This window comes from Dermacentor andersoni, chromosome 3, assembly GCF_023375885.2.
Source record: "Dermacentor andersoni chromosome 3, qqDerAnde1_hic_scaffold, whole genome shotgun sequence".
Lineage (NCBI taxonomy): Eukaryota > Metazoa > Arthropoda > Arachnida > Ixodida > Ixodidae > Dermacentor > Dermacentor andersoni.
The window spans coordinates 44,338,830-44,357,354 of NC_092816.1; positions in this window are offsets into that span (position 1 = coordinate 44,338,830).

Genomic DNA, 18,525 nt, shown 5'->3' on the forward strand with positions numbered 1-18,525 from the left:
CTTGTTGCTATATACGTGTCCTACGACATGCAACAGAAATAAAAAGTTTGATGTTTTAAAAAAATTAAATCATGCGGTTTCACGTATCAAAACCACTTTCTGATTATGAAGCACGCCGTAGTGGAGGACTCCGGAGATTTCGATCACCTGGGGTTCTTTAACGTGCACCTAAATCTAAGTACACAGGTGTTTTCGCATATCGCCCCCATCGAAATGCGGCCACCGTGGCCCGGGTTCGATCCCGCGACCTCGTGCTCAGCATCCCAACACCACAGCCGCTGAGCAACCACGGCGGGTCAAAAAAGTTTGATGTGGTAAAACAAAAGGAAGAGGTGTTTAGTATATTAAAGATGTATGCAGGTTTCGTGTGCGCATTGGTATGAACCTAAACTGAAGAAATTGAATAGATCGCGTACCAACATGGGTACATCAAAGCGTGACAAAAAAAACAACAACAGGAATGCAGCGCGATTGCTAGCGAGATTTGGGACCAAAATGGCTACTCACCAAATTTGGCGGTAAAAAAACTCAAAATCTTGGTGTTGTCACCACCCAAAAACACGGCTTGCATGTAAATAGGCTCCCAGCCTGGTGCTAGGGTGGCTAGGGGCGGCCGCCCTACTGGTGCCTCGAGCGCGCCACCTTTATGGCGCCACCCTCAGCGTCGACGCCGAGCGACGCCGGATGATGAAACGCCAGAAAACGCTGGGAAGACGCTGAATGTGGGGCGGCAGAGTCGTCCGCTGCGTGCAAGCTATCGTCTGCTTTATTGTATCCCAGAAAAATGGAATTAGTCATCGTATATTGGCACCAACGCGCTTGTTTTCCACCTTGAGACGGCATACGCGACCACGCATGTGGTGATGAGAGCACGTTATAGGCCGCTTTGTCACTATCTCGTGAAAAACAAGTGATACCCCGGTCAAGCGGGCAAGTGCACTTTGCCAAATCTAAACGTCGCATGCGGAGTGTACTCGCAGAAGAGTACACTCCGGTCGGAGTGCGTTCACGGAACGCACTTTGCTGGTTGAGTGCGTATATAGCCTCGCCGCCAGCGGTTTCAACGATACAAAATGTAGAAAAAGGACACAGAAGTTCCTTCTTGTTGAACAGCTTTTAACAATATAGTCAGAACAAAACTCGCTGATATTCCGTTCTAGCAGGATCAAATGCCACCTCGTCGCACGCCACCATCTTGTTCTGGATTGGCTAGGCATTCGTCTTGGCAGGCCTTGACTTGTAACGCTCTTATGATAAAAATATTTCCGTTTCTTTTGTTGAGTAAATATGGATTAAGATTGTTTTTTTTTGTTCATAATACAACTAAAGCAATCGCTTTTTAGAAAGTTTTTTTATTTTAACCTACATCTACAAAAAACATTATTTTAGTTTGTCGATATTTCTTTTATTGCGAGTACGTGCGCCATATTTTACCGTTAAAGGGCCCCTAAAATGGTTCGGACACATTTTGTAGACGCGTAGAGTACAGCTTAAGTAGAACATTAGCAGCACAATTTAAGTGAAGCGTTACGTATTAAAGGGAAGCTGAAACACTTTTCGAAAAAAATGAGTTCTCTGCGGCATTCTACAGTTTTGAGTCCCCTGAACACGAATATCTGGTTCAAAAAGGGCGGAAACAAACGCAAGCGGCTGTTTTTCCAAGAAAACGCGCGCCAGCGCCTCAGGGCATCGCGCGAACGCCGCTGTTGCCCGTGATTGGTCGGGGCCGCTGTGACGTCCTTCGCGGCAGTCCCCGGTCGGTGCCGCCGTTTCAGAGCGTAGCACGCTGTTCTGTTCTGGCTTCATAGCTGAGTTGTAAGCATTATGGAACGTTCTCGCTGTCTCGGACAGCTTGTATTTTCGCCGTACATGTTCGAACCGACAGCCGATACGGAAAACGATGGCTTGCTTGAAAGCTTTTATTCGAAACAGGAAGAGAGGTAGGGCCCTTATGGGGCTCCGCAATGGGTGGAGTCTCTATTCCGGGACCCCATTGGTACGAGCCGCCAGCTTAGCCCTCTGGACCAAGGCCTTTTGGGCCTGAAGGTCCGAGCAACCGAGCAGCGTCGCCTCCCACTCCTCTCGGGTTGGGTTAGGGTTGAGGGGAAGAGCTGGGTTTAGCTGACAAGCCCAAACCATGTGGTAGGTGTCAGCCACCTCCCCACAGTATTGGCACTTGCCAGTGAAGGAACAATCGAAATGTTTCAAGATTGCCGGGCACAATAAAGTGTTAGTGAAAAGTCGAATCAAGATCCGTTCATTAGCCTTGCCAAGCCCTTTTGCGGGAGTTGGGTATTGGCGATGCCTATCTTTGTAAAAGGTCGTGATATCTTTGAATGTTACAAGATAAATGCCTTCGGATTCCAGGTACTCACGGTCTAACTGGGGCGCCCGGTATATGAGTGCTCGGGCCGCCGTGTTCGCGGCTTCATTCCCTGCTAGGCCCTGGTGGCTCGGAGTCCAGACCAGACAATGGGGGGTAGGATCTACTCCCCCGTTGCTGTAGTTCTCCAATATTCGTTCCGCTAGTGGGGCGATCCAACCAGCTTCATAATTTCGACAAGCCCCGCGTGAGTCGGTTATGATATATTGAGACCGGGGGTCAGAGGCAGCCAGGGCAACAGCTACTTCTTCTGCATGTGTTGAGCCCGAGGCTTTGAAAGTGAGCCCATCTACTTGCTTTTCCTCGTGAATGACCGCTGCCGTATACCACCCCCCGCGGCATGGACCGGCCACATCCACGTAGAAGACTCCGCGTTTGTTGCCATAGTGGCGTTGCAAGGCGTCCGCCCTCGCCTGGCGACGACCACTGTGGTCTTCCCTATCCATTTTTGTGGGGAGGGGTCGAACTCTGATGGCGCGTCTCCAGGGTTCGGGTACTCGGATCCGCTCCTGAATGTGAAGGGTGTGTTTCAAGTGGAGCCGGTCCAACAAAAGCCGTCCCGAGTTTGTCTGAGATAGACGTGTGTACTGGCTGGTAAGGTGGGCTTCCTTGAGCTCCTGAAAGGTGTTCACTACTCCCAAAGCGAGAAGTCTCGCGTTCGAAGCTGTGACAGGGAGGTCAAGGGCCCTCTTCATCACTTTGCGGAGGATGACTTCGAGTTTGGCTTCATCATGTTTCCGCAGATAGAGATACGGGACCGAATATAGAATTCGGCTTGTTACGAACGCATGAGCTAGCCGCACAGCGTCCCTGCTTCGTAATCCCCCTCTCTTGTTGGACACACGCCGGACCATTCGGCCCACTTGGTCCCCAACCTTGCGGAGCTTTGCTAGTGTTGTGTCGACTCTTCTTTGATTGTGGATAAAGAGTCCGAGAATTCGGAGCTCCTTGGTTTCGTGTATGGGACCACCAGCCAAAAAGAGATGTATTTGTGTAGTGTCCTTAGGTGTTGGTCTAAGGTGCACAAATTCTGATTTGTTTGGTGCACACTGAAGTCCACAGCGCTCTGCGTAGCGATCCACTACGTGGGCGGCTGCTTGCAGGTTTTCCTCTATGTGCCCTATGTTTCCCGATGCGGCAACGGCGGCAGCGGCGGCAACGACGATGTAGAGTGTGCCAACAGCGAGAGCGATGTGTGCACCTTCTCGCGCGTTGGAAATCTTAGCTGGTACTTATGTCTTTTTTTTCATGTAGCTGCAGGTTCCAATGCCGGGAGAAAAAAATGCTCTAAAGTGTCACTGGGAACTTGCTGCTGGAAGAGTGCCGAAGCACTAACTTCTCATTAGATTGTAAACACGGGTGCAATTCCGCGATGACAAGCACCTTGCCGCTGCTTGTCTAAAGTAGTCCCGTGGTTTTTTGAGTGTTGATACACGATCGCGAACATAAGTGCCGCGTTTCAAAGCGCGCAGATGCAGTGCTGCGGGGTACAGTCATGGAAGCTGCTTATCATACAAATCCAGAGATGGCCAGAGGTATTACATGTGCAATATTCATACTATGGTTCGACGACTTTGCGATTGTGGCTCGATCAAGAATCGGTATGCGTGCTCCATGCTAGTGTTGACATAAAGATATTAGGCAGTTTTAGCACCGCCGTGTGGTAAACACGATAACTGCAACCGTACGTCGAATGTCACTAGGCAAGCCTATACTCCATTTCATACCTCAGGTGCAACGCTGTGGAAGCTACGCACGAAGTCCGGTCACCAAAATGTATTACTGCGCGCATTTCCGTCTATGCTTCGCAGCGTGCCAGTGGCGTTTGCTCGCGCGAGCATGCACGTGAAGCTGCCGTGACGGGCTGCAATTAAAAAAATACCGAAAAGAAAATTGATTTAAAAGAACGTGTTAGCAGCCGTATAAGTACACGGATTGTTTCTATGGGTAAATTCTTTCTTTTTTCATTCAGAACTGAGCTTATATATGGAAAATTTTCTCAAAAATCGGGTCAAGCAACACCGAACTTTTTCTAAGTGCGAACGCAGCCACTGCAAGAAGTATCTCAAGCCTCCACAGCGTTGCACCTGATGTATGAAACGGAGTATAGCAACGCTAGCAACAACGCGTTTCCGCATTTGTCGTAAGGCTATCCGGCTACGCTAAAACTGTGTTACCAGACGTTAATGGCTGCGAATGTTCGCATTTCTCGAGTGCATCAACGTGGGTCTAATCAGGCTTTCATTAAACTAGGTGCACCTGCATGTGCTGCGTATTGATGGAAGATGAAGAGCACAGCACAGTTGATTTCATCGGCACGAACTTATCTCTCCTCATCGCACGGACCCACTGCGCTGCAGGCTTCTTGTCCTTCGGGAACCTGTGAAACACCACATCGTCTAGCCCGCCTGTGTTCGCGCAGCCGAATGCTGCACAGAACGAGGGCATGTTGGGCGCCCTTGGCTGTAGGCACTCACGCAGCACAGAAGGAAAGAACAGTTTACGAAAATCGCGAAAGAAAACAAACGTGAGCGGCGGCGGCGGCAGATCTCTCATAGCGTCGTTCAGTAAAGCGCAGGACGGAAAGAGGCATGCCAGCACATGCCAGCACGCCGGTCCGGCAGCTCGGTCCCCGCCAGTGACGTCACTCTCGCCGGTTCTCTCCTCTGGCAACCACCTCACCCGGCGCTCCGGGAAGCGATGGGGGCGTGTCCGCGGGGGTGATTTAGAAAGCGATTTCCGCCCCTTATATTAATAAAACGAAGAAAAAAATTACGGAGCCGTAAATTATTAGGTCTGTTCCCAATCCCAGCAATTCATGGAAATTGAAAACCGTTTCAGCTTCCCTTTAATGGAGCTACAAGCGATTACAAGTTACTCTCCTCCCTAGCCATGCTTTTCCTCCTCAACTCGTTCGCCGAGCGATCGGGGCTAAGCTCCGCCTTCATTGGTTATGCGTCACGATGCGACGTCACATCGTCTATTTCCGGTTGTTTTGGAGCCCGCCCGCGAGAAACCTCTCGGCTAGCCGTTTGGCCGTCGACCCCAAGCGAGAGCTATCGAAGCAGCGTGCGTTGCGAGCATTCTGTCGTAGCGCCGAACGTGTCTGGTATTCCGGTAATCACACACTACCTGAATATTTCGACGGAACGATGGAGGCATAAACTCAAGTTGATGAAGGAACTTTAGCGTAGACGTACGTGAGCAGCCTGATCGGTCTCCACGGTCCAGCCACCCGCTGGCGCAGAGCTTAACCAGCCAAAGAAAGAGCTAATATTGCTCTAACCAAGTGTAAAACATTTTAAACATTTACAAAAACAACGTGTTAACGATTACACTCCTGCGAAAAATTTACACCAGCAGCAAAGAAGAATACATTTTGTTACTGCTACTGTGTATGGTTGATCTCTATGCCACCAGGTGGCTGCACCGTGCAGACTATTCACATTTGCGCTTCTATTCATCCCCTGGAACCACACGCAAGGGGACACGGCCAGGCCCTGTCCCCTTGCACTTGCGTTTACCCTAATACCAGACTCGCGAAACGCTATTGCGCTAGTAATCTTCCGGTGTAAAGTGACGGCCGCAATCGCACAAATCCTGGCGCCGATCGGATAGCGGCAGTCCGATGCGCTGCAGACAGTCCGCTCATCTACTGGCTTGCAGAGGGACACGATGTCGCAGCTTGACATATTGCCAGTCGCTACGTTTGCAGTCCACAACGCAACAAAGTCGAAACATAGCGCTCGCGAAAACACAAACCGACACTGACGGCGGAGCTCTCGTCAAATACAGAGCACGTTGTAATACAAGCAGACGACAATTGCTGTGTGCCGGAAGTGCTTAAGTGTACTGAAATATTGTTCTTGTGCATTCTCTTTATGTTACTTTCTTGTTATAAAAACAAATTAACTAACATTCCAACTATTACGAACATCATTTGTTTACCATAACGTTGGAAAATTTTATCGATCACGCGCCCTGGTCAGCCAATCGGAGGAGGAGGAGGAAATCAACTTTATTAGAGGTCCTGCAGGCCACGAGAGCTTTGGGCTTTCATGGAGTGGGCGTCTCCCACGACGGAACCGGGAGGTTGGGAGGTTGAGTTTCCTGGCGGCGTCGTGCACCTGCTGGACGGCCCAGAGTTGGGGAGCGAGTTCTTCGCTCCGGATTGCTTCTTCAAACTTGCGCCAATCGGATAGCTCGCCCCACTGACGTCATATGGGTGATTTCGGTGATTTCGGTGAAGACTCACTTAGTGTTCCTATATATGCTCCCGCAGGGAGCAGAGTTGCGCATAGTTCCGCCGCCGTGATCCAGCTCTGCAGCGAAGCCACTCCTCGCGCGCGCAGGAGCCAAATGCCGCGCGGTGTTCCGCCTTTTTCTCTGGTGGTCGCGAGCTACAAGCGCCAATTGTTCGCAGGCGCTTAGGAAAGGGCACTTGTTAATACAGGCTACGCTCGAACGAGTCATTCGTGCAGCCGGAGGGGGTGGGCTTCCAACCAACCGAAACTTTGTATGTACCTATGTAAACACGCATATACAAACACACACACGAACGTACAAATATGGGGTGGTATCGCCTTCGATTCCCCAAAATAATATACTCCCGTGGCTCGAACAGCTCCAAAGTTCGCTCGCAAACGCGCAGTACGTTGCCACAAACAGCGGTGCAATGATTTTCAGCATGCATATGAAGTTGTCTTATCATGGCCAGAAAGCAAGAAATGTTTTAAAGAGTGTTTAAAACTTCACACACGTAAGGTGGACACTTAGCGCATTTTGGCTGCCGAAACCAGCCGATTAATGACCGTCGCCAAGAGAGCTATCGTGCCTGCAGTTGTGTCAGTGACCGTTAACAGAGCGCCATTTATCACTAACCATCGTTCACAACAGCTGCACGTTTTCGATACATGCGGTGCAGACACATATTTAAGCGCATTTCAAATGTTGACATGTGCACATTTTAAGCAAAGCTTACTTTTATTTACTATTACTATTTAGTAGTACTTACTATTTAGTAGTGCTTACTATTTAGTACCAGCAAATCTGCAAATAGAAAAAGATTCAAGATGCAAGAGCTTCTATATCGGCCGCCGTTCCTGCGACCCGGTCGACGGAGTGGAAAGGGGGGGTAAGCGTTATAGTGCCCTGGTCGTTCGAACGCTTAGGGCCCAAAAGCGTTAGGTTCACCCAAATAGACGCTAAATAATGGTTTGGCTTGGCTCCGTATATTATCTTTAAATAGGTGGCGCTAAAGCGATGAACGCTACGAGAGCCCTGAATCGGTGCTTCCGTTCTGCCCGTGCGGTCTTCGCCTGTGTCCGTGGCTGTAGAGAAGTGATTGTAGCTGTTTGATGTCGTTAAATGTGAGAGCTTGTGGCGAAGTGATTGAGTATGGCCGTAGTGGTTCTGCCCATGTAGTGTTTTGCGGACTTCACCTGTGCCTGTGACTGATCGTGTTGCCCAATAGCTTTGTGGAAAGCGACGTGGTTTGTGTGGATGTCATCGCAGCTTTTGCCAGCTCCTAGCTGGGTGGCCCCTGTGCCAGTTATTGATGGCGTTGCCCAGTAGCTTTGTGGAAGTTGATGTACCTTGTGTGGATTTCGTTGCCGCTTATGACTGCCTTAATTATAGGTGGTCACGCTGCTTTTTGAAGCGCGTCCGAGCGCGAGAAACTTCACCGATTTTTTTGTAAACAACGTGGACGTCTCGAAATGTTAGCTAGAAATCAAGTAGCAGCAAGCCAAGTCTGTATTTTGGGGTTTTTCGAGCTTATGCTCATGCGAGAAGCAGAAGAACAAAAGGTCCGTTACATAATGTCAGTTCCATAAAATCAGCTTTGCCGCAATACAGTCATGGTATGCGGTGAAGCATACGTAATGTATTGCGGTAAAGTATGTGAAAAAGTAGGCAGGGACCACTGCGTTACTGGGGCGATTTTCTTGTATTATGGTCATGGCCGTGCACGAACAAGGAAAAATCACGGTCGATGCGCATGGCACAAACCTTGCCAAAGCTTCAATTGAAAAAAAAAAAGAAAACGAATTGGAGTGGGTGATGCCAAAAACAAAGCCTTGACTTTTGTATTATCAAAGCAGTTCCGGGAATAGTCAATCATATTCCAAGCTCCTGCATTATTTGATTGCTTAAAGTATATGCATATATTGTGCACCAGCCTTAGCACTATTTCTAATGTACTTTAATGATGTAAGTTTAATAACACGTGGCAAATATATAATTTGTGCTGTATGGTGCTGTGCTGTTTATAAGCTGCTGCTTTCATGTGGTAATGTGTACATTGGCTGGAAGAGTTGATGCATCCTCCTTATAGAACTCAGTGAAAGGTGAACCACCTGTCAAGCCATCATTGTTCTTGCGGTTGTACACCAGATTTCACAAACATGGGGATAGTTATGATATAGAAAGAGTAGCTGAGGTTTAACATATCCACATGCATGCACAGGAGTGCGGGAGTCGACCATCTATCTCTCTAACTCAGGTTGAATGTGCATACTTGAGTAACGTGTAACGCTTGTTTGGTGTCAGGTTTCTTTTATTGTTAGCCTAGTTTGTGTGTTTCTCCCATTTGTAGGTTTTAGTGTGTGTTGCTGTGTATGTATATAATTGCTTCCAGAGTGGCTTTCTTGTTGCTAATAAATTTAGAGAAGGCAGCGTTCTTCATTTTGTGCATCAGACAGCAAGTGAGCATGTTTCAAAGGATGTTGGATTTTGTTGCCATAAGCAGCAAAAAGGCATAAGCATATAGACTGCTTGCTGGAGGTACTCTTTATAGCATTAAGGATATTATCATGCTGATAACTCTGTGCACAATAATTAGAAAGATCACATCATGTCTGATATGTCTTCTTGCCACCATGAACTCTTGTCAGATGCATAACACGGGACATACACCACAGATCTTGGCCAACCATTCTCATTTGTGGTCTCGACCTCCTACCATTGAGCAGACTGGTCCAAGAGACAAAACATGCAACTTTTATCTGATTAAATGTAGTGCATGTTGCACAAAATTAGATGTCAGGTGTTATTGTTGACACAGATACATATCTGTGAGCCTCATAAACTAATGTCAAAAGAAAGAGAGTAATACCCATGAAATGCACTCTTGGTAGGATGGCAGGACCATTCTCTTGCAGAGTTAAATAACAACCATGCAGCAGTATCATGATATCAAGCTGAACAATAATTCACTCCAAGAATAGGTTTCTTCATGCAACATTGCACTGATAGTCTTGAAATACAATACCCATTGCTAACAGAAGGCCTTCCAAATTATGCATGACAGGAGGGCATAATTTAGGAAGCAAGAATGAAAACGGAGCCGGTTAACTATGAAAGTTGTGAATGCAACTCTGGAGAAGTTAGAAAAATGAACCAAATGGAATAGTTTAAAAGTAAGTGGTTTAGAGACAAAAGGCCATTTTATTCCATGCCAGAAAAGCAAGCAGAGGTTGAAATGCTTTCCACATACATACCTTCAAGCTGCATGTACAGGGTCTGTCCTGAGAGTAATGTCAGTAAGGCGATTAAAAATCATTTATTGAATTTGTTGTTACAAAAAGTTTAAAAATCTTCAAATACTCTCCTTTTGCGTCAATACATCGGCTCCAGTGAGACTTCCAGCTCTCAAATGCGTTGCGTTAGTACTCCTCCAGAATGGCCTTTAATGCTGTGGTGCTAGCTGCTTTGATCACGTCCACTGTCCCAAAATGATTGCCTTTCAGGGGTGTTTTGAGGCATGGAAACATAAAAAAGTCGGGGGGGGGGAGCCAAGCCTGGGCTGTACGGGGGCTGGGGAATCTTTGGCACCCCTGCTTTAACCAGGTGGTCGGTGACGATGAAGGCACTGTGGGCCAGCACATTATCGTGGTGCAACTTCCAGTTGTGTGAAATGTCCGGCCGGATATGTTGAACCCTGCGTTTCAGTCTTTCGAGGACATCCACATAAAATTTGGAGTTCACAGTGGTTCCAGGTTCTTCAAACTCATGATGAACCAGTCCGTGGATGTAAAAAAAAAAACTATGAGCATGATCTCGATCTTTGATTTGCTCATCCTGGCTTTCTTCTGGGGAGGGGACGAGTGTGGGTGCCACTCAGATGATTGCCTTTTGGTCTCCAGGTCATATTCAAATACCCAAGTCTCGTCTTCTGTAATGACGTTGTCCAAACATTTTCGCTCACGTTTGCACATGTTGAGATTTACTTGGCACGTTTCCACGCGGCGTGACTTTTCGTTGTCAGTGAGCACTTTTGGAACCATTTTTGTGCACGCCTTCCGCATGCCGATATCGTTTGTAACAATTTCATGAACTTGAGTTTTCGGAACGTTTAACATGTCGGCCATTAAACGAACACTTAATCATTGGTCTGAGTTCAACAGTTCCCTCGTTCGTGTCACATTGTCAGTCGTAGCGGTCGTGGATGGCCATCCAGCGCAGTTCTTGTCGTCGCCCTCTTCCCGGCCTTCCAAAAGGCCTTGTGCCACCGAAACACTTGCCAATCTGACAGGGCATGTTCTTTATAAGCAGTCTTGAGCATAGTAACAGTTTCCGCAGCGATATTGCCAAGTTTCACACAAAACTTGATCGCTAATCTTTGTTCTAATGAGCGCTGCATTTTCACTTGCACAAGAATAAAAAACAGCTCTCACGGACAGGCCCGTCCAACACTCTCCAATGTTCGGAGCACACTGAGTGACGGACCGCTGCTTAGCTGGATTCCGTCACTACTAGTTTCAACCAGTTAGACCGCTCTGACATACAGTCACATCACAATAAATTTACTGACATTACTTTCAGAACAGACCCTTTTTAGATATAAATGTTGGGAACCTGGATGGAGGTGAGGGACGTGTACAGTAAAAACAAGATGTATAAGGTCAAAAATTAATTCTTTTAGTCAGAAATTGGTCAGTGGTGTCTGGCTTCTCTTGATCCCTGGCCCTGGATGGTGAATACAAAGTACATATATATATATATATATATATATATATATATATATATATATATATATATATATATATATATATATATATATATATATATATAATTGTGTACAATCAAGCATAGAATCATTGCCTTCTACCTGTGCTAACGTATGGGGCAGAAACTTGGAGCTTTCTTGGAGACAAAAAAGGACATTGTGTTGTCATGTTGGAAAGCACTTTTCCGGAGGAGGGTGTGTCAGCCACTGACATAAATTTTAATGAAATTTATACCAATATAGCTGACATAAAATGTTGAGCTGTCACGAAGTTGAATCAGTTTGGTTTGACAACAGTCTCAAATGATGTTAAGGTGGAAAAAGGTCTTCTTTTATGCGCCTTCTTCAGTGCAAAACACACAAGCTTAGGGAATCCATTTCAGAACCATTGTGTCGGAATATAAATCATGGCTTCATGTTTCAGAATTTCTGCAGACACACCTTGACAGGCTGGGAATCAACGACCAATTCCTTGCTGCCAGCTCTCAGACTGTTGTACACTTCCTGCAGGAGCATAATCTGGGAAAATGGGCAGGCTTTAGTATAGATGCAGAAGTTCTATACAATTCCTTGCCGCAGGTGCGTCTCTTGCAGTTTGTTAAGGACTGCATACACAATCAAACAGGTTAGCTGGAATTTGCTGAAAGGTGTAAAATTCTTGTTGCAAACTTTCTGGAGCTTCTTGATTTCTATTTAAGGTCAATTTTGGTCTAGTGGGAAGGTAAAATATGTGTCCAGAATGCTGGCATCTGCATAGGTTCTGGTGTTGCACCAGTGCTCAGTAATATTTTAAGTTATGTTGACCAGAAAGTAATCAAAACCTGAGTGGGCTTGCTCTTAAAATTTTCAGATACGTGGATGATTATTTGTTTTTCATGAGCAAATGATAACTTTCGCAGAGCTGTCATCGAAGTACTGAAGCTATTTAGAGAACAATAGCAAGGTTTCAACTTCACTTTAGAAGTTCCAGAAAAAATATGTGCTGCAACTTCTTATATCAGGCTTACTTTTATGTGGGATCACGTATGCTGGGGATATCAGTCGAGAACTTCTAAGCCCCTTCTTGATTATAGGTCTAGCCATTCAAAACTTATTAAGTACAGTATTGCCACTCACACAATTAGAGATGCCCCAACCAAGAGCTATCCTCACCTTATCCTTGAAAGTGTAAGGAATCTGGTGACAAGGCTTAATGAGGCAGGTTATTCAGTTTCAGTGGCTTTTTTATATTGAAACACGTTAATTAAGGAACTTAAGGTGCAACCAGGGTGGAAGAAGCTTAAGGAGCAAGAGCGGAACAAAGTTGCCATTATTCCCTCTATTAATTGTCGCACAGGCAGAAAAAGGTGGCTTCTAAGTTCCAGGAGAGGATTGGGTTTTCATTTAAATATAAGCTGAAGGGAATATGGAAGCAATAAACAAGCACATTCTTCACAACAGGTGTCTGAGCAGGGAGGACTGCAAAGTGAAATATAGCATACAGTTTGTCTCTTGCGCACAAAATGTTGTTTCCTTTTTCTTGAAGCCTACAAAATATATATCAGTCAGACTGGAAGGTGCTTAAACATTCGACTAAGGAAGTACCATAGTTTCTTTAAGGGTTTTTGCGCATCCACACCTTTCTGTGCATTGTTGCAGCATTGGGCGTCATCCAGTTTTTGAAAGTACTATTCTGCTGTTCACACACGTGTGAAAAGCTCTCACATGAATTAATGGAGGCTTATCACATTAGAAAGAAAAGCTCACTAAGTGTTAGCCAGCCATCCATCTCGCTGCAAGATAGCGAGGTTGCCGTGTTAGATCTTAAGTAAAGCCACTGAGTTGCATTGTGCCTTAGTAATTGTTTTTTTACATTGATTAATCAGCCGTGACATGTGTGTTGCCGTCAAAACATGTTCATTCGGTGATGTGAAGGTTGTTTTGGTATGTATCTGCATATGCTAGGGGGCCGGGTGTTGGTCACGTGATGTGTGTTATATATTGGTTGTTTTCTTTCAATAAACTTCATTTGATAGTGCTGTATCCTGTCCCGTTCTATTACTTTTGTCGGCATCTGTCATGCAGTAGCTGTCATGAAGCTTCAACAACTTGCCCAATTTTCTGTCGTATTTTCTATCGTATTGACACGTGTACTTATCTTTATCGGGCAACTACGTTTCGCCGCTTAACTGTAATCACACAGCGAGGGACGCGCCTGCATGTATCCGACGTTTCTGGAAAGTTATCGACGCTTCTATCCGCGTGTCTGTTGTCGCCGAACCTTGTGTTATCAGATTTCATCGCGTGACACGAATGGTGTCGAACTTTGTGGAAGACACGCGGGTCCCATCAGTTAATCTGGAACATTCGACGACTGATCTATAAAAGCCGACGCGCTTGACCCGCTAATCAGATTTCCGACGATCGCCGACTGTGTTCGCCGCTTTCGTTGTGCTAGAAGTGTAGCCTGTTTTGTGGGCACAAGTTCGCCCAATAAAAGTTAGTTTTCTCGTTCACAGTATTGCTACTGTGTTCTTCTACGTCACCACCACGTGACATCTGGTGGAGGTGCTTTTCGTCCATGTACAGGACGCCGCCGACAAGCCGTGATCCCAGCCCAGACCACAAACAGAACACCAACGTAGTCCCGGACCACCGAGCAAGCCGCCGTCTTCAACAGCTGCCCCCGGAGCACGGACTTCTACCTGAGAAGACCAAGAAGATTGTGGCCAAGGCAACCGCAATGGCAGCCCCAGCGTCCCCCATCGTGCTGCAGCAGCCCAGGGAACCACCAACGTTCCGCGGTTCCACATTTGAGGACCCGGAAACCTGGCTGGAAACGTATGAGAGGGTCGCTACGTTTAACAACTGGGCAAGCGACGACAAGCTACGACATGTCTATTTCGCATTGGAGGACGCCGCCAAGACGTGGTTCGAGAATCGAGAAGCCACCTTGACGACGTGGGACCTCTTCCGAAGCGGCTTCCTGCAAACATTTCAAAGCGTCGTGCGCAAAGAGCGAGCCCAAGCTCTACTGGAGACAAGAGCGCAGATGCCGAATGAGACGATAGCGATTTTCACTGAGGAAATGAGCCGCCTGTTCCGCCACGCCGACCCAGAAATGTCCGAGGAGAAGAAAGTACGTCTACTGATGCGTGGTGTAAAGGAGGAACTTTTCGCCGGTATGGTAAGAAGCCCACCGAAGACCGTCGACGAGTTTCTTCGTGAGGCGACGAGCATCGAGAAGACACTGGAATTGCGGAACCGGCAATTTGACCGACGCACCAAGCCAACAAGCTACTCCGGAATTCAATCACTGGCCACGGACGATTTATGCGAGACCATCGGGGCCATCGTGCGCGAAGAACTGCGCAAGGTCTTGCCATCGTCGCAGCCTCAAGTGGCCTCGATCGCCGACATCGTGAAAGAAGAGGTGCACCGATCGCTAGGAGTTCCTGAGGTGCAACCACAATTACCGCAGCCCCAGCCAGAAGCGATGACTTACGCCGCCGTCGCACGCCGTCAAGCTCCCCCTCCGCGACAACGCCAGGGCCCTGTAACGCCACAATTCCGTCGTCCACCGCCGCCGCCGCCAGCACGCCCACCCGTCGCCCAGCGCACCTACGCGAGGAAGACGGATATTTGGCGCGCCCCCGATCACCGCCCGCTCTGCTACCACTGCGGCGAAGCCGGCCACGTGTACCGCCGATGCCCATACCGCGACCTGGGATTGCGAGGCTTCGCCGTGAACGCACAGCGCCCGAGGGAAGGTGAACGCCCTCGTGACATCGCCGACTACCTCGCCGCTACTCAGTGGAGCCCTCGACGACCGTCCCGTTCGCCGTCACCAGGCCGCTGCCTGTCGCCGCAGCACCGACCATACACCGGCCCAGCCCGGGGCCGCTCTGCGAGCCCATATCCGGAAAACTAAAAACAGCAACCGATGGAGGTGCGGTTGCTGTTCGTCGAACTGACGAAGATCCTCCGCCGCCGACGAAGACGACGAAGAAACCATCTCGACGACCTAATGACGACACGCCGCCGTCCCGACGAAGTCAGGAAGCCAAGACTACACCGACGAAAGACGACTTGACGAAGCGACGTTCCAGCTTCAGTTCAACACGACGCAGCCGTGATCCGACGCCACGACCTAACTGCAACGCCAGACAAAGAACCACCGACCTTGACGTGCTTCTCGACGGCCACGCAGTCACTGCCTTAGTCGACACAGGGGCCGATTACTCCGTAATGAGTGGACACATTGCCGCCCAGTTGAAGAAGGTTAAGACTGTATGGGAGGGCCCCCAAATTCGGACCGCTGGAGGGCACCTCATTACGCCGACTGGAATCTGCACGGCAAGAATTACCATTCATGACCGGACTTACCCTGCCACCTTCGTTATCCTGCAACGGTGTTCACGAGACGTCATTCTCGGCATGGACTTCCTGAACCAACACGGCGCAATCATCGACCTGAAGTCGCAGTCAATAACGTTGTCGGAAGATCAAGCGATACCATCGGAGAGCCCTTGTAGTCAGCGCGCCTTGAGTGTGCTCGAAGATCAAGTGAGCATCCCGCCTCGCTCCAGCATCGTTATTTCGGTCGGCACCGAAGCACCCGCTGACGTAGAAGGCGTCATCGAAGGCGACCAACGTCTACTACTCGACCGTGAAATTTGCGTCGCAAGAGGGATCGCTCGACTGCATGGAGGAAACACGAGAGTGTTGCTGACAAACTTCAGCCAGGAGTTCAAGCACATCAACAAGGGCACGACGATCGCATTCATCGAGGAAATTCAGGAAACCAGCGATGCCTTTGTCCTCTCTGATTCTGTTGCATCTACCCCGACGACCGCAGTTCCCGAGCCAGACTTCAACATAAATCCAAGTCTCCCCGTGATTAAGCAGCAACAGCTCAGAAGTCTGCTTCGACGATACAAAGACTGCTTTTCGACGTCATCAAGGATTCGACAAACACCAGTCGCAAAGCATCGCATAATCACCGAAGAGAGCGCTCGACCACTACGCCAGAGCCCTTACCGAGTTTCGACGCGAGAACGCGAAGCTATAAGACAACAAGTCGACGAAATGCTGCGCGACGACATCATCCAGCCGTCGAAAAGCCCGTGGGCGTCTCCAGTTGTTTTAGTGAAGAAAAAGGACGGAACCCTACGTTTCTGCGTCGATTATCGTCGACTGAACAAAATCACGAAGAAAGACGTATACCCCCTCCCACGGATAGACGACGCATTAGATCGGCTCTGCAATGCTAAATACTTCTCATCGATGGACCTCAAGTCTGGCTACTGGCAAATAGAAGTCGACGAAAGGGATCGCGAAAAGACCGCCTTCATCACGCCAGACGGTCTCTATGAATTCAAGGTTATGCCATTTGGACTGTGCTCGGCGCCTGCAACGTTCCAGCGCGTGATGGACACGGTTTTAGCAGGATTGAAGTGGCAGACCTGTCTTGTTTACTTGGATGACGTCGTCGTCTTCGCTGGAAATTTCGACGATCACCTTAAGCGGCTTGCGACAGTATTAGAGGCCATCAAGTCATCAGGGCTCACCCTGAAGCCGGAAAAGTGTCGCTTCGCTTACGATGAGCTTCTATTCCTAGGCCATGTCATCAGCAAATCTGGAGTGCGCCCCGACCCGCAAAAGACAGCTCGCCCGCCTACGGATCAAGACCCAGCAGCGTACCGACAGCCGACACTACAACCTCCGACGACGCTTCGTCGAGTACCAGCCCGGCGACCGTGTTTGGGTATGGACCCCGATACGCCGGCGAGGACTCAGTGAGAAGCTGCTGCGACGCTATTTCGGACCCTACAAGGTCATCCGACGTTTTGGCGCACTAGACTATGAGGTCGTGCCAGACGGCATTTCGCACTCGCAGCGGCGCCGCGCACGATCTGAAGTGGTCCACGTGGTGCGCCTTAAGCCATTTTACGGACGCTGATGAACTTCCTTAGTTTGTTGTTTTCTTTGCTACGAGTGCTTTTCTTTGTTACTTTCGTTTGTTAGCGGCATCGGGTCGATGCTTTTTAAGAGGGGGGTAATGACACGTGTACTTATCTTTATCGGGCAACTACGTTTCGCCGCTTAACTGTAATCACACAGCGAGGGACGCGCCTGCATGTATCCGACGTTTCTGGAAAGTTATCGACGCTTCTATCCGCGTGTCTGTTGTCGCCGAACCTTGTGTTATCAGATTTCATCGCGTGACACGAATGGTGTCGAACTTTGTGGAAGACACGCGGGTCCCATCAGTTAATCTGGAACATTCGACGACTGATCTATAAAAGCCGACGTGCTTGACCCGCTAATCAGATTTCCGACGATCGCCGACTGTGTTCGCCGCTTTCGTTGTGCTAGAAGTGTAGCCTGTTTTGTGGGCACAAGTTCGCCCAATAAAAGTTAGTTTTCTCGTTCACAGTATTGCTACTGTGTTCTTCTACGTCACCACCACGTGACATCTAGCATTAGAGTTACGGAATGGGTGCCATGGTATATGTGTGTGTGTGTGTGTGTGTGTGTGTGCGTGTGTGTGTGTGCGTACGTGTGTGTGTGTGTAAAGGTAGAATGGTGGTAAAGTGGGGTGGTAAAAGTAAAATGAAGAGATTTTCACATCATGACTAGTCTTTTTAACACATTTACCTACAAAATTAAACACTCTGTTCTTATTAAGCACCTTGTACTTAGGTATTCATATTACTAATAATCTTCCAATGCAAATGCATATCAACTTTTTGAGTAATGCTAATAACTGAACACATGGCTTTTTGTGCTGCAAGTTTTCTTGGACTCCTGCTTCCCTTAAACTTATACTGTATAATATGCTTGTAAGATCAAAACTGGAGTATGCTTCATCAATCCGGGATATACCTACAAAAACACAACTCTCATATTTAGTTGAAGCCATACAAAACCAACCTGTACATTTTATTGTAGCTGCTTATTCCCATACTGCAAGCATATCAACAATTAAAGGTTGCCTTGATTGGCTAGGCAACAAGAAAACTTACCTGTTTATTTCACAAATTCTCAATTGAAACATGTTTTTATTACCTCCTTGTAGCTCATTGATATATATGTGTGTGCGTGTGTGTGTTCTGAGGCTGCCTTTTACAGGAATAGTAAAGATTGGTTTGGC